The sequence below is a fragment of the Cyprinus carpio genome, unplaced genomic scaffold, assembly GCF_018340385.1.
Source record: "Cyprinus carpio isolate SPL01 unplaced genomic scaffold, ASM1834038v1 S000006748, whole genome shotgun sequence".
Classification (NCBI taxonomy): Eukaryota; Metazoa; Chordata; class Actinopteri; order Cypriniformes; family Cyprinidae; genus Cyprinus; species Cyprinus carpio.
The window spans coordinates 236,560-249,602 of record NW_024879347.1 but is presented as its reverse complement, the minus strand read 5'-3'; positions in this window follow the sequence as shown (position 1 = coordinate 249,602).

Here is a 13,043-nt window from a genome sequence, read left to right as displayed (position 1 = left end):
GGGCCCTCCAATGGCTCCTTTGTCTGTGGATGGGCGCCGTCAAGATCGCCAGCCGTTGGGAAACTAGTACCCGCCGAATTGCAGAGCCACAAATCGTTATGGGAGATCATTGGCTCAAATGAATTGTCTAGCTCTGATCCAAATTCTCACCTAATGTCTTCATGCCCACATCTTGTTGTCGGTATGCGAGGAGTGAAGATACCTTGTCTCATTGATACCGGCTCCATGGTTTCTACTTTAATGGAAAGTTGTTTTCTTGCTAATTTTTGCACAATGTGGGCAGGAGTGTTTTGAGGTTTTGCCAGTGGTTGCAGCTTAGGGCTGCAAATGGGCTGGAAATCCCCTACATTGGCTACCTGGAGCTGGATATCGAGTTGTGTGGGAAGGTAGTGTTAGGATGTGGAGTGTTAGTGATTAAGGATCCCCTGGGTGGTTTGGGTGTCCAAGTTCCTGGAGTTCTAGGGATGAACGTTCTTAGTCGTTGTTACCAGGAACTTTTTGGGCAGCATGGTTTGTCCCTTTGTAGTTTACCTGCGGTTTCAGGGGCCCCTGGTCCTGTAATGCAAGCCTTGCAACACTGTCAACTGCAGGCTCAACCTTCTGGCTTAATGAGTAAGGTAAGGGTACGTGGGTATAAAGCAAGACGCATTTCAGGTGGTATGATGCAGATAGTAGTGGCCACATGTTCTGAACATTGTTCAGGGAACAGTGTTGTTTGAGCCTGTTGATCCAGGCCTTCCTGCTGGGTTGCTTGTGTCTCCAGCCATAGTACAGGTTTTTTGGGGTACTGTTTACATACCTGTGGTTAATGTGGGGACCGTAGATGCTCTTCTGTATCCTGGTGCAGTCCTAGGCACCCTTGAATGCTGTTTTTGTGATTAGTTTACCTCAAGGAGTCACTGAAGTTAAAGCTGTGTCTGCAACAGTTGACTCGCAGTCATCACAGATTGGGTCCACTGTGCCTGAACAAATCAAGTCTATTGATTTAACTGTTTTGACACAGAGTGACCAGGTTCAGGTGAGGATGTTGCTTCAGCATTATCAGTCAGTGTTTTCAGCCCATGATGGTGATTTGAGTTGTACCAATTTACTCTCTCATGATATTCCTCTTCTAGAAGATACTCCGGTTAGGCAGAGGTATCGACGCATACCACCTTCCGAATATGATGTTGTGAAGTCCCACATCAGTCAACTTCTCGATGCTCAGGTCATAAGGGAAAGCTGCAATCCCTACGCTTCCCCTATTGTTCTTGTTAAGAAGAAGGAAAATAGTCTGCGCATGTGTGTGGACTACCTGAATGCGAAGACACGAAAAGATGCGTTCCCTTTGCCTTGAATTGAGGAATCCCTAGATGCGTTAACTGGAGCTCGCTGGTTTTCCACTATGGATTTGGCCAGCGGGTACAACCAGGTTCCGGTCACCGAGACAGATAGGGCTAAGACCGCCTTCTGCACTCCTTTTTCGGTTTGAGTGGAACCGCATGCCCTTTGGGCTTTGCAATGCTCCCAGTACATTCCAACGTCTGATGGAGAGATTGTTTGGAGATCAGCAGCAGCAGTCTTTGCTCTTATATCTTGATGATATAGTTGTGTTTTCTTCCTCGGTGGCCCAACATTTGGAGCGTTTGGAAGTTGTTTTGAGTCGATTAAAACGAGAGGGTTTAAAAGCAAATTTAGGTAAGTGTGCTTTCTTCCGACAACAGGTGAGGTATTGTATTGCAGATCCCAGCAAAGTTGATGTGGTAGCGCAGTGGCAGCGCCCCAATAGTCTTTCCGAGTTACATTCCTTCCTGGGTATTGCAGGCTATTACCGCCAGTTTGTAAAAGGATTCTCTAAGTTGGCGGGCCCCCTTTGCATAGGTTGGTAGCCGAAATGGGTGGTCGCCGACCCCAGAAACAAGCAGAGCGGAATTTTACAAGTACGTGGACAGCCCGGTGCCAGGAAAGTTTTGACGCTCTGAAAAAGTAAACTTATTACAGCCCCTGTCTTGGCATATGCCGACTTTTCCTTGCCGTTTATTTTAGAGGTGGATGTGAGTCACAGGGGTTTGGGAGCTGTGCTCTCTCAGGAACAGGAGGGACAGGTAAGACCTATTGCTTATGCAAGTCGTTGTCTTAGGCCCACTGAGTGCAATACTTCCACCTATAGCTCTATGAGGCTAGAGTTTTTGGCGCTCAAGTGGGCCATGGCAGAAAAGTTTCGGGAGTACCTGTTAGGGCATAAGTGTACTGTTTTAACTGACAACAACCCTCTCAGTCACTTGGCTTCTGCTAAGCTTGGGGTGATGGAACAGCGTTGGGCGTCCCAGCTTTCAGCTTTTGACTTTGAGGTGCGTTATCGTTCTGGGAGGAGCAATCGCGCTGCTGATGCCCTTTCCAGGCAGCCTCCACTAAACAGTGGGGAGATGCTCGGAGTACTCCCGTTTACCTCAGTTCCTGGCTCGGTAAGGCAGGCAGCAGAGGCAGAGTTGGCCTCAGTGGCTACCCAAACCCCTGGCTACTCAATCTGTTGTGACCACTCTTCCTGGTTGTCCATTGGCGGATATTAAGAGTTTGCCAGAGGCTGATCCGGTGATTGGGAAAATACTGCCATTTTGGAGGCTTGGAGTGTTTCCTAGTTTTCAAGAGCGTCAGCTGCTATCGAAAGACACGGTGACTCTTCTTCGTCAATGGGAGCGTTTGGTCGAACAGGAAGGTGATTTGTATCATCGTGTTTTCCGCCCAGATGGGAGGGAGGAGATCCTTCAGCTGATTTTGCAACTCTGTTTTAAAAGATAAGGTGTTAACAGGGTTTCATCAGGAACATGGACACCAAGGGGTTGAGCGCACCACCGAATTGGTACGGCAGAGGTGCTACTGGCCAGGAATGGCGAAGGACGTGGCTTGCTGGTGCTGAGAGTGTGAGCGGTGTCAGCTCGGTAAGGACGTACAGCCAGGTGCTTCTAGTTTTTTGGGCCACTTGCTGGCATCCAGGCCTAATGAAATCTTGGCCATTGATTTTACCATGCTTGAGCCCTCTAGTTCAGGCATAGAGAACGTTTTGGTGATGACCGATATCTTTACCAAGTACACCATGGCGGTTCCCACACGGGATCACGTGCAGAAACGGTGGCCCGAATATTGGTAGCGGAATGGTTTTATAAATTTGGTGTCCCCGATCGCATACACTCCGACCAGGGCCGAAATTTTGAATCTTGTGACCTGTATAAGATCCAGAAGTCTCGTACAACACCCTACCATCCGGCAGGTAACGGCCAGTGTGATAGATTTAATAGGACACTGCACAATCTATTGCACACGTTGTCCCCATCCCGCAAGAGGGATTGGGTGTCTTGCCTCCCCCAAGTCTTATTTAGTTATAACACTACTATAACTACTCCAACAGGCCACCGGTGAATCAACCCACTTCTTAATGTTTGGCCAGGAGCCACGTCTACCAGTTGATTTTCTGCTGGGTAGGACTCGAGAGTCAGCTGCGAGTAACGTGCATGAGTGGGTGCTGGAACACCAGACCAGATTGCATGTTGCCTTTGAGGGAGCTCAAGAGCGGTTACGGGTTGCAACAGATCACCGAAAAGCCCATTATGATCTGCACGTTCGTGAGGCACCACTGGAAGAGGGCCAGCTGGGTCTATCTTCGTCAGTTTGGAGTAAGAGGTCGTTCTAAGATCCAAGATTTATGGAGCCCAGTAGTATACCAAGTAGTACAGGCACCTAGGAAGGGAGGATCAGTGTATAATATAGCACCTGTTGGGGACCTGGACGGGGGGTGACGGGTACACCGGTCACTTTTAAAGCTTAGAACCCAGCGGGACCCTGATCTAGTTGTCCCTGTAAGGGATTCACCAGTTGAACAGACCCCCCCCTTAGAGGTTGAAGAACAGGAGGGTGATTTGTTTCTTTTGGCACCAGAAACGTTGCCAGGTCTCTCCGGGCAGGGGAGTAGTGATTATCAGAGTCCACCAGGGCCATCGGCCAGGGTTATGCAGCCTGGGATTTTTGATGCGTCCCATGTGGTTGAAGTAGCAGCTCAACCGCAACCTGAGTTAGTGTCTGCGGCGCCTTCAGTGGAGGATGGCATGTTAAGGCGGTCACAGCGGGCTACAGCTGGCCAACATTCTAATGTTTATCGTCTCCCACAATCCCTTAGGGAGAATGCAGTAGTGACTATGCCCCAGGTTTCTAACTCTGTCTCTGCGATTTTTAGGCCCTGGGATTAGGCAGTATATTTGAGAATATATCATCGGGGCGATGATACAAGAGTAGGGGGTGGAATGTGACAGTATAGATGTTTGGCATCGGGGCTACTATTGGTTGTTTCGGGTAAAATTATTGAGCCTATCACAGCTAAAGGTGGAGCATATATACCTGCTTTGTAATGAGTCACATCACGGAGCTTCTTCCTTGTTTTCCGGTTCCGCATGCTGAGTGGCATGCGGGAAATTTGTCTCTTTGGTCCCTCGCATGTCATGTAGGAGATCGGGTGCTGTTTTCCCACGGCTGACGTTCTTGTGTAGAGACTCCACAGGTAGGAACGCGTTGTTTATAGTGTTTATTTAATCTTTCTTTTTAGGGCAGTGGGTAAATCAGAATGCCCTCTGTTCTATTTACAGTGTGTGCGCATTGATTTCGCACTTTGGACTGCCGTGACTGGATTCCTCGCACCCCAAACGTGCAGCATATTCTGCCGAGTAGCGGGGAGGATTCCGTTGCTGGGGTTACCTGTCATTCGCCTGTTGATCATGGAGCGCTGCTTTTTTGCTGCTGTCTTAACTAGATAACAAAACGAAAGGATTTGCGTCAATTTCATCCCCACTCTGGCTGCAGCCGAACAAGAAACTGTTAGTGTTTTAATTACGTATGCAGGTCGACAGGAGGAATATTACCGCTCTACAGTTGGTGCGCGTGTGTGTGTGCGTGTGTGCGCGTGTGTGTAGACCACCTGCGTGTGTATGCATGTATGTTTACAAGGAGAGTGTTGTGTGTTGGTTGGTAATTGTATTGGTTTCTTTCAAATGTTTATTGTTAATTTTGTACTTGCGTTTTTACCGTGAACTGTGTATTTAATTTTATGTATGTGATTCTGTTTGATTTCATTAGGGGTTGAGTGTCCAAAAGTAAAGGGGCGGGGCTTGACTTGTGGATTATTTCTGTGCTGTGTATGGGCACCAGTGTGTGAAGGTGATACTAATTTTGTTATTGTTCTGGTTTTCTTGTGCTACTTACCAGTGATGGAGTACTCGAGTCCTGGACTCGGACTCGAGTCCTGGACTCGGACCTCGAGTCCGACTCGAGTCACTATTCTCTGGACTCGAGTCCGACTCGAGACTCCATTCTCTGGACTCGTGACTCGACTTGGACTCGCGGATTGATGACTCGTACTTGGACTCGGACTCGAGGATATATAAAATCGGACTTGAGCATTTATCACGTTGTTTTTGACTAAATATGTTATAAAAAAATTATATAAGGTGTTACACTTTACCTGTTTCGTGCCCAAGACCGGCCGGGATCTAATTTTTTTTCCCCTCACAGACACTGCTACCCGCTCGCTCTCTTTGCTTGACAACACACTCACTGACGTCACTCACTTTACGCTCGTGCATGTCAGATTAGATTACATGATTTTTTTTTGCCTGTTGCGATAGTCACTGTGTCAGATGGATTACGCAATTTTGACTCCTAAAATCCTGTGGTGTCGTGAACAAGAAACATGTCAGACTAACGTTACACGTTGCTTTCTGACCAGTCGCGTGCCGTCACACACACACACACACACATTCACTTGAACACACAAACGCACTCATGCTAAATCACTCGTTCCAGGCCCGGCGCCACAAGGGGGCAAAAGGCGTTAATGCCCCCTCAGATCTGACTTGTGCCCCCTCTGTTTCATTTTTGTATTCATGGTTAAAAATAAAATGTTCAACCTTTTGAGTCAAATAATAATTTAACCTTATCCCCATGGGATTTAGAATGTTCACTGTTGTGACTCCTTACATTACTGCCAGATTCAAACGTCTTTCGCGTTGGTTGGCGCTGAGCCAGATACGGACGAGCTCAACGCTGTCATATATCACAACTATGCAGTGTTTTCAACCTCATAATGTTTATTTTAGATTTCAGACATTTAAATACACATAAGCACTGTTAAAACAACAGCCTACATTTGTTGTTTGTAAAATACACACTGATGTCTGTGGAAGCAAGTGCTAGTGTCGCATTGGTTGGCGCTGAGCCAGAGACGGACGAGCTCAGTGCTGTCATATCACAACTATGCAGTGTTTTTCAACCTCATAATGTTTTATTTTAGATTTCATACATTTAAATAGGCTACACATAAGCACTGGTAAAACAATAGCCTACATTTGGAGTCTGTGAAAGCAGCAAAAACAATCTATTCAAATATAATTTACCGACGTGTGTTTTTTTTCATATCAGATAAACACAGTGGAAGTAGGCTAACTATAAAGTTTACTCTATTGTTATAAAGATTTTTAAAAGGACGAAAACACACTCACTTACACATATTTGAGAATCGGAATATAGGATAGTTGATGACATGGTAAGTAAGTTTATGAATATTTCAAATAAAAAAGGAAAAACGAAATGAAGGATAGCCTACATCTGTTTATACAGTGTTATTATTGTGGGCTGCGGTGCCTTGAAAAATCTTACTCTCGGGAGTCAGTTAGAATATTTTAAACTTAAGTGTGAAAGGGTTAATTATTCATAATAAATGATGCTGGCTTATCTTTTGTCGACTGTGTGATTTCCTGATGTGGGTATTAAGTCACATGGAAAATACAGTTGTTTAAATTTAAAGCAAGGGGCGTGGTTTTATCCAACCCCGCGCCATTCTGTGTCCGTCGAGCAAATATCTCAACGTGTGCTATTATCAGCAATTCAGTTTCAGCTAAAATGTGAATTATCATTAATATTCAACAATGGACATAAGAAAGTATATGCAGCATATTTCAGACCATAAAAAGGACACTGAAAGTGTGATTGAGAGTACAGCTGATGAAGATGACAGCAATTAAAATGCAGCTGCATTTTTTGATGAGCACCAACACTCAAAGCCAGCAGCACCCAGCACGAGTGTCGACCTGGACAGCCAGGCCCAAGCGGCAGTCCCGTCTCAACCCCAACCTCCTCCGCTGCTGCTGCCTAATGACCTCGGAAAAGAGAGCCCAGTCCAGGTCTGCCTGCAGTCGTACCCAGGTTGTATGTTCAATAGCAGGAAACGTTCATTCTGCAGTGGTTGGTTTAAAGGAAGGGAATGGCTGGAATATTCACGTTCCGCCGATTCAGCCTTTTGTTTTCCATGTAGAAAGTTCAGTTTTGGGCCCTAATGCTGACAAGGCCTTAACGCTAAGTGGCTACTCTAACTGGAGACATGCAAATGGATTCTTCAAGGGATTTTTCCAGGCATGCGCATTCAAAAGAGCACTTAAAATGCATGGCGCTGTGGAAGGAAAAGGAATCACGCAGCACAGCAGGAACAGAGGTGTCAACCTCTGGTTAATTCAAGACAGCTAGATAGAAATCGCAAGTATTTTTCTGCAATTGTTGACATAATTGAGTTTCTTGTTTCAAACGCGCTGCCTTTCAGGGGTTCGTTGGATGCTTTTGACACAATGGGAGAGGGGGGCAGTGGTCTTTTTTTGTCCATGATGGATTATACTCTCCGAAAAGACACAGAACTTGCTGAAGTGTATCGCACTATACCTGCCAATGCCAGATACACATCGCATGACATTCAAAATGAAATTATTGGACTTATGAGTGAACTTTTAACTGAGGAAATTGTTAAAGATGTAGGAAATTCATGGTACACGTTAAAGGCAGATGGGACCCAAGATGCCAAAGGCCATGAAAACATCTCCATCGTCATTCGCTACCTGAACGAAAAAAAACGGAGTTCATGAGCGGCTGTTGTGTGTGGCAACAACTGAAAACTTTGATGCATTGTCGTTAACTAATTTTTTCTTAACAGAGATAAACACATGCTGGTCTGAGCACAGAAAAAAATTCTAAGTCAATGCTATGATGGGGCCAACGTGATGTCGGGGAATAAGGGGGGGATGCAAAAGATTCTACAGGATAAATTGAACAGAGAAGTGCCATACATTCACTGTTTTTCAAACCATCATTTACATTTGGTGGTGGTGCGCGCGCAATGTCAGTAGAGAATGCACTGGAGCATTTTTTTTTAATGTGTGTTTGACAACCTGTATAAATTTGAAGAAGAAACCAAAACAGTAGCTGCCCAATACCATGGCGAAATGTTGAAAAGACTTCTCGATCAAAGGTGGACAGGTCACCTGGCAACCAGCGTCTGTCATAGTAAGAAGCTATGACAACATTGTGAAGGTTTTTTGTCTGACATAGGTTTGCGACACGCAAACAGAGCGTACAGCACAGACATAAAGCTGGAGGCTGCAGGCTTGGTGAAGTCGGTATCTGAAGCGGATTTTAAGTTCATTGCTTTGATGGTACACAAGATCCTCCTTCTCCTAGATCCCGCAAACAAGATACTTCAAGCCAAAGAAACCGATCTGTACACTGGCCTAAAACTTGTGCATAGTGTGTGTGAATGCATTAAGAATCTCCGGTGTGACAGTGAGTTTGAAGCATTGTGGGCACAATGCAATGACCGAGCAACAAGCGAATTCTTCCAAACGGCAAAGAGTACGTGACCAAGGGTCTAGAGCAGTTTGTAGTGGAAAGTTCCTGTGGGACAGAGTGATGAAGCAGAGATGGAAACAGAATGCAAAAGACTTTTCTTCAGTACTTTGGATACTGTCAATTGGAGAAATGTCAGCAGGTTCAGTGAGCGTAACAGCCAATTGGTTTGAAGCCCTGTGTGCTCTCGACCCCTGGAAGCAATGACTTTCTGGACAGTTCAACGGTTTTTAAACCACTCTTGGACCTAACCAAAACAGAAATTGTGGATGCTGAATTCACTGTCGCTCGACAGTTTTATACGGACTGAAACTGCTCTTTCTAACAGGGGAGAAATGGACCACCCTGGATGTACTGCAAACGTTTTCTGGGGCTCTAGCTGGAAATGCCAACCGTTTTACATTGCGCTCAGACATGGAATAACTTTTGGGGCATCTACTGCCACCTGTGAAAACTCTTTTTCGACCCTCACTAATGTGTTCACTCAGCACAGACGGAGCATGTCACATCAGAGGAAAGCGCAACTTATCCAGGTTGGCATTTGAACGTGATCTAACTGCAAACTTCAAAGAGAAAGGAATGGCATGAAAGGTTACTAAGGAGATTCAGTGCCAAATCAAGGAGACTGCAGCTCTTCTAAAAAGGTATAGGACATGATCTATCATCATTACACTGTTTTAAAATTTGCTAGTCTCTGGTTACCTGCAATTGCATATGGAGGTTTTTAGGGAGCGCTGTATTTTAAAAATCTGTCGTTGCAAAGCGAGATCTCAGTGTGTATTAATCATTGATGGTGTAATAAAGTTAAGCCCCCTTAACAATTTCACATGCCCCCTCAGTCATTTCATCCTGCAGCCGGGCCTGACTCGGTCACTCACACACAAACGCGCTCTCTCTCTCTCTCTCTCACACACACACTCTCTTTCTCTCTTCTCTTTCTCTCTCTCTCTCGGCATATCGTATTGATTTTTTACGTTTTAAGTATCTTTAAAATACAGTGTCCTTTAAAATGCACGTTTCTTTTTTCGCTGAGTGTATTTCTGTCATACAGTGTTAAAGGATTAGTTCACACAAAAAATGAAAATTTTCCTAATCATTTACTCCTCCCCAATGCCATCCAGGATATCCATGGCTTTTTTCTCTTCAGTGGAAAATAAATTATGTTTTTTAAAAAACATTTCAGGATGTTTTCTTCATATAATGGACTTCAATGCCTACCAACTCAATACATTTTATCAGTTCTTTGAAGGTCCCAGAGTGGAGACATGTTGCACTGGGAGCTCGAGACTCGACTCAGACTCGAATACGGGACTCGAGGACTCGACTCGGACTCGACACACTGGGGACTCGAGACTCGACTCGGACTCGAACTCTGGTAATGGTGACTCGACTTGGACTCGACTCGGACTCTTCTTTGGTGACTCGGACTTGGAATTCGACTCGAAACCCTGGGGACTCGAGACTCGACTCTCGGACTCGACAGTTGGTGACTCGACTACAACACTGCTACTTACTGAGTGTTGTGGTGCTCATTGAGTCCCCCCCTGCTGGCCACACTCAGTCCTGTTGTCTCATTTTTGAGTGTTACCCTTTTGAAGTGTATTTCTTTTGTATTGATGTTGTGAGGTGTGTGCTATTCAGCGCTGTAGTATTATTTTGAATATTTTCATTGTATTGTCTTTGTCTTGAACTTTATTCTAATTGTGTCCTTTAATAAAAAAACAATAATTTATTCATCCACGTCTCTTGTCCTATTAGGGGAATAAATCTGTGCAGCCCTAGGTTGTTGTTTTAGGTTGGTTTTCCTGGGGTGGAGAATTCCCAGGTGGTGTAGTCATTACACTAGATCTTGAGTAATTCCTCTGCATGCCACATGTAATTTATTAAATCCTACACACAGGGTGAATCCACACTTGGGAGTGAAAGGAAGACACAAGTACACAACTGGTAGACCCCACAAACACAGATTGAACTGACTGGGGCTTAAATGCACAGGATAATGAGGGAATTGGGAGGAACACAGGTGAACAGAATGAATAATTAAAAGACAATGAGAACGGGAATGGGAACGACCAAATAAGGGCACATGAGGGAGAAACTGGGTCAAGGAGAGAGCATGGGGAGCAAAAAAAACACACAGACAGGTCCGAACTCCTGACATATCGCACCCCCTCCTGGAAGGCGTGTTCTCGTGCCGTAGACCCAACAGAGGGGGCTGGCAGACAGAGTTCCAGGAGGTGACGACTAAGGGGGGAGCTTGGGGATATTGGAAAGGACTTGGAGGAAGAAGGGCTGATGACTCCAGGGGGCCAACCCACTGCGGCGGAGAAGTTGGCAGAGGAGCCCGAGGTTGAGACGAAGAGCTGATGAGCCAGGGCGATGGGGGAGGATCCGGAGGGCTAAGGCAGAGCAGATGGCATCCTGCTGTGTTTCAGGACACCAAAACACTTAACATAAAAACTAAAAAAACTAGTGTCAAAACTAGTGCCTCTTTCAGAGAAACTGGCAGCATGGAAGCTACTGCCAAATATCTCTTCATGGGTTATAAGGACTGTAGAAAAAGGGTACAGGGTACAGTTTGTTTATTGTCCTCCACATTTAAACAGTGTGGTCTCTACTATTTTGATACCGGAACAGGCACATCTGTTGACAAAGGAATTGCAAGCTCTGCTGGATAAAGGCACCATAAAACATGTTTCCCTCCTAGAAAGAGAGTCGGGCTATTACAGCCGGTATTTTTTAGTTCCCCAAAAAGATGGGGGCTTGTGTTAAGTTTCTTTAAAACCTTCATGTCTGGCCCCTGAGGGGACCAACTAAGAGACGCTGGGATTCCAGCTGACGTAGTGAAGACTATTCTAAGTGCTAGGGCTACCTCCACAAGAGGAAGTTATGCCCTCAGATGGTGTTTTTTGAAAGTTGGTGTATTACACACCATGCTGACCCAGTTCACTGCCAAGTTATTTCAGTGCTGAAGTTCCTGCAAGAAAAACTGTCGTCAGGTACATGTCCTGGTACTCTCAGAGTCTGTGTGGCCACCATTTTAGCTTGCCACACTCTGATTGATGTGGTCTCTTTTAGGAAAACACCCTCTAGTTACTTGCTTCCTTCGTAGAGCTAAGCAGTTGAGGTTGCCCACCAGAATGAGTCTCTTTGTGAGACTTAGCTGTAGTGCTTGAGGGTCTGGTTGGGAGCTCTTGTGAACCACTAGAGTCATTGCCTGTCAAGCTTCTGGCAAGCATCTAAAGATGCTTTTTCTCATGGCCATTACTTCTCTAAAGAGAACTGTGGATTTGCAGGCTCTGTTAGTCTTCACCACCCTGCTTAGAATTTTGCCCTGGACTGGTTAAAGCTATTTTGCACCATCACACCTAATTATTCTTCCTAAAGTTCCATTTTCGACCATGCATCCAGTTGTTCTTGAAGCCTTCTGCCCTCTACCATTCATAATGCCAGATCAGGAAAGACTTAATTTACTAGGCCTCATTTATGAAATGAATGTACAACAGATAGTTGGGGGTACGGTCATTTCTACACAAAACTTGGAATATATCAATATGGACGTGAGCCGTGACTAGGATTAAATCTCGTATGTTAGATCTCAGCTTCATGTATGCAAGTTTTTGAGTTAGCCTAAACTAGTGTTAATTTAGTTAACGGAATCTATGACGAAAAATATTTGTCAATAATTTTATCCCCCCTGACTAAAACGAGACGATAATAAGTAAATTGTAGTTAAAAGAACAAAAACTTTACCAAAACCTTTTTTATTTTTGTTGAAAAAAAAGTGGAGCCAACACATTTCAGACTGCTGTTCAAGACCCTATTATGTAAGCATTCAAATTTGTTGTTGCCAGATGTCAACAGCTCAAATCCCCGGGAGGGGGAAATCCAAAGCTTTTCTGTTAAATGAATATATAAATGCCTGGCTTTTTGCAATCTGGCAACAATTCACACGCACTCTCTCTGTTCAGGCACCATGATCTAAAAAAAAAAAAAAAAAAAAACAAAAACACACCAAGTAAAAATATTAGCACTGTACAAGTATTCGCTGGGAATTCAGCAATCACCATTTTAAGGATATTCTGCTTAAATGGAAGTGTCATTCAACCAAATAAGTCTGTGTTCTGTCATGGATCAATTTCGACTTGTGGTTGTTTGCGATAAAAGTGTGGTGCTGATTTTAAAAATTACTTAACACGAGGGCAACACCTTAGCATGACACAGCACAATAAGCACCCTTTTGGAGCACCATTTTTTGCCTATGCCTTGTTTGAAAAAAGAAAAACTGTAATGCAACCCCCCCAACCCACCCAATTTGGAATGACTGGAATTACTATTAGGACTCTCTAAAAGTG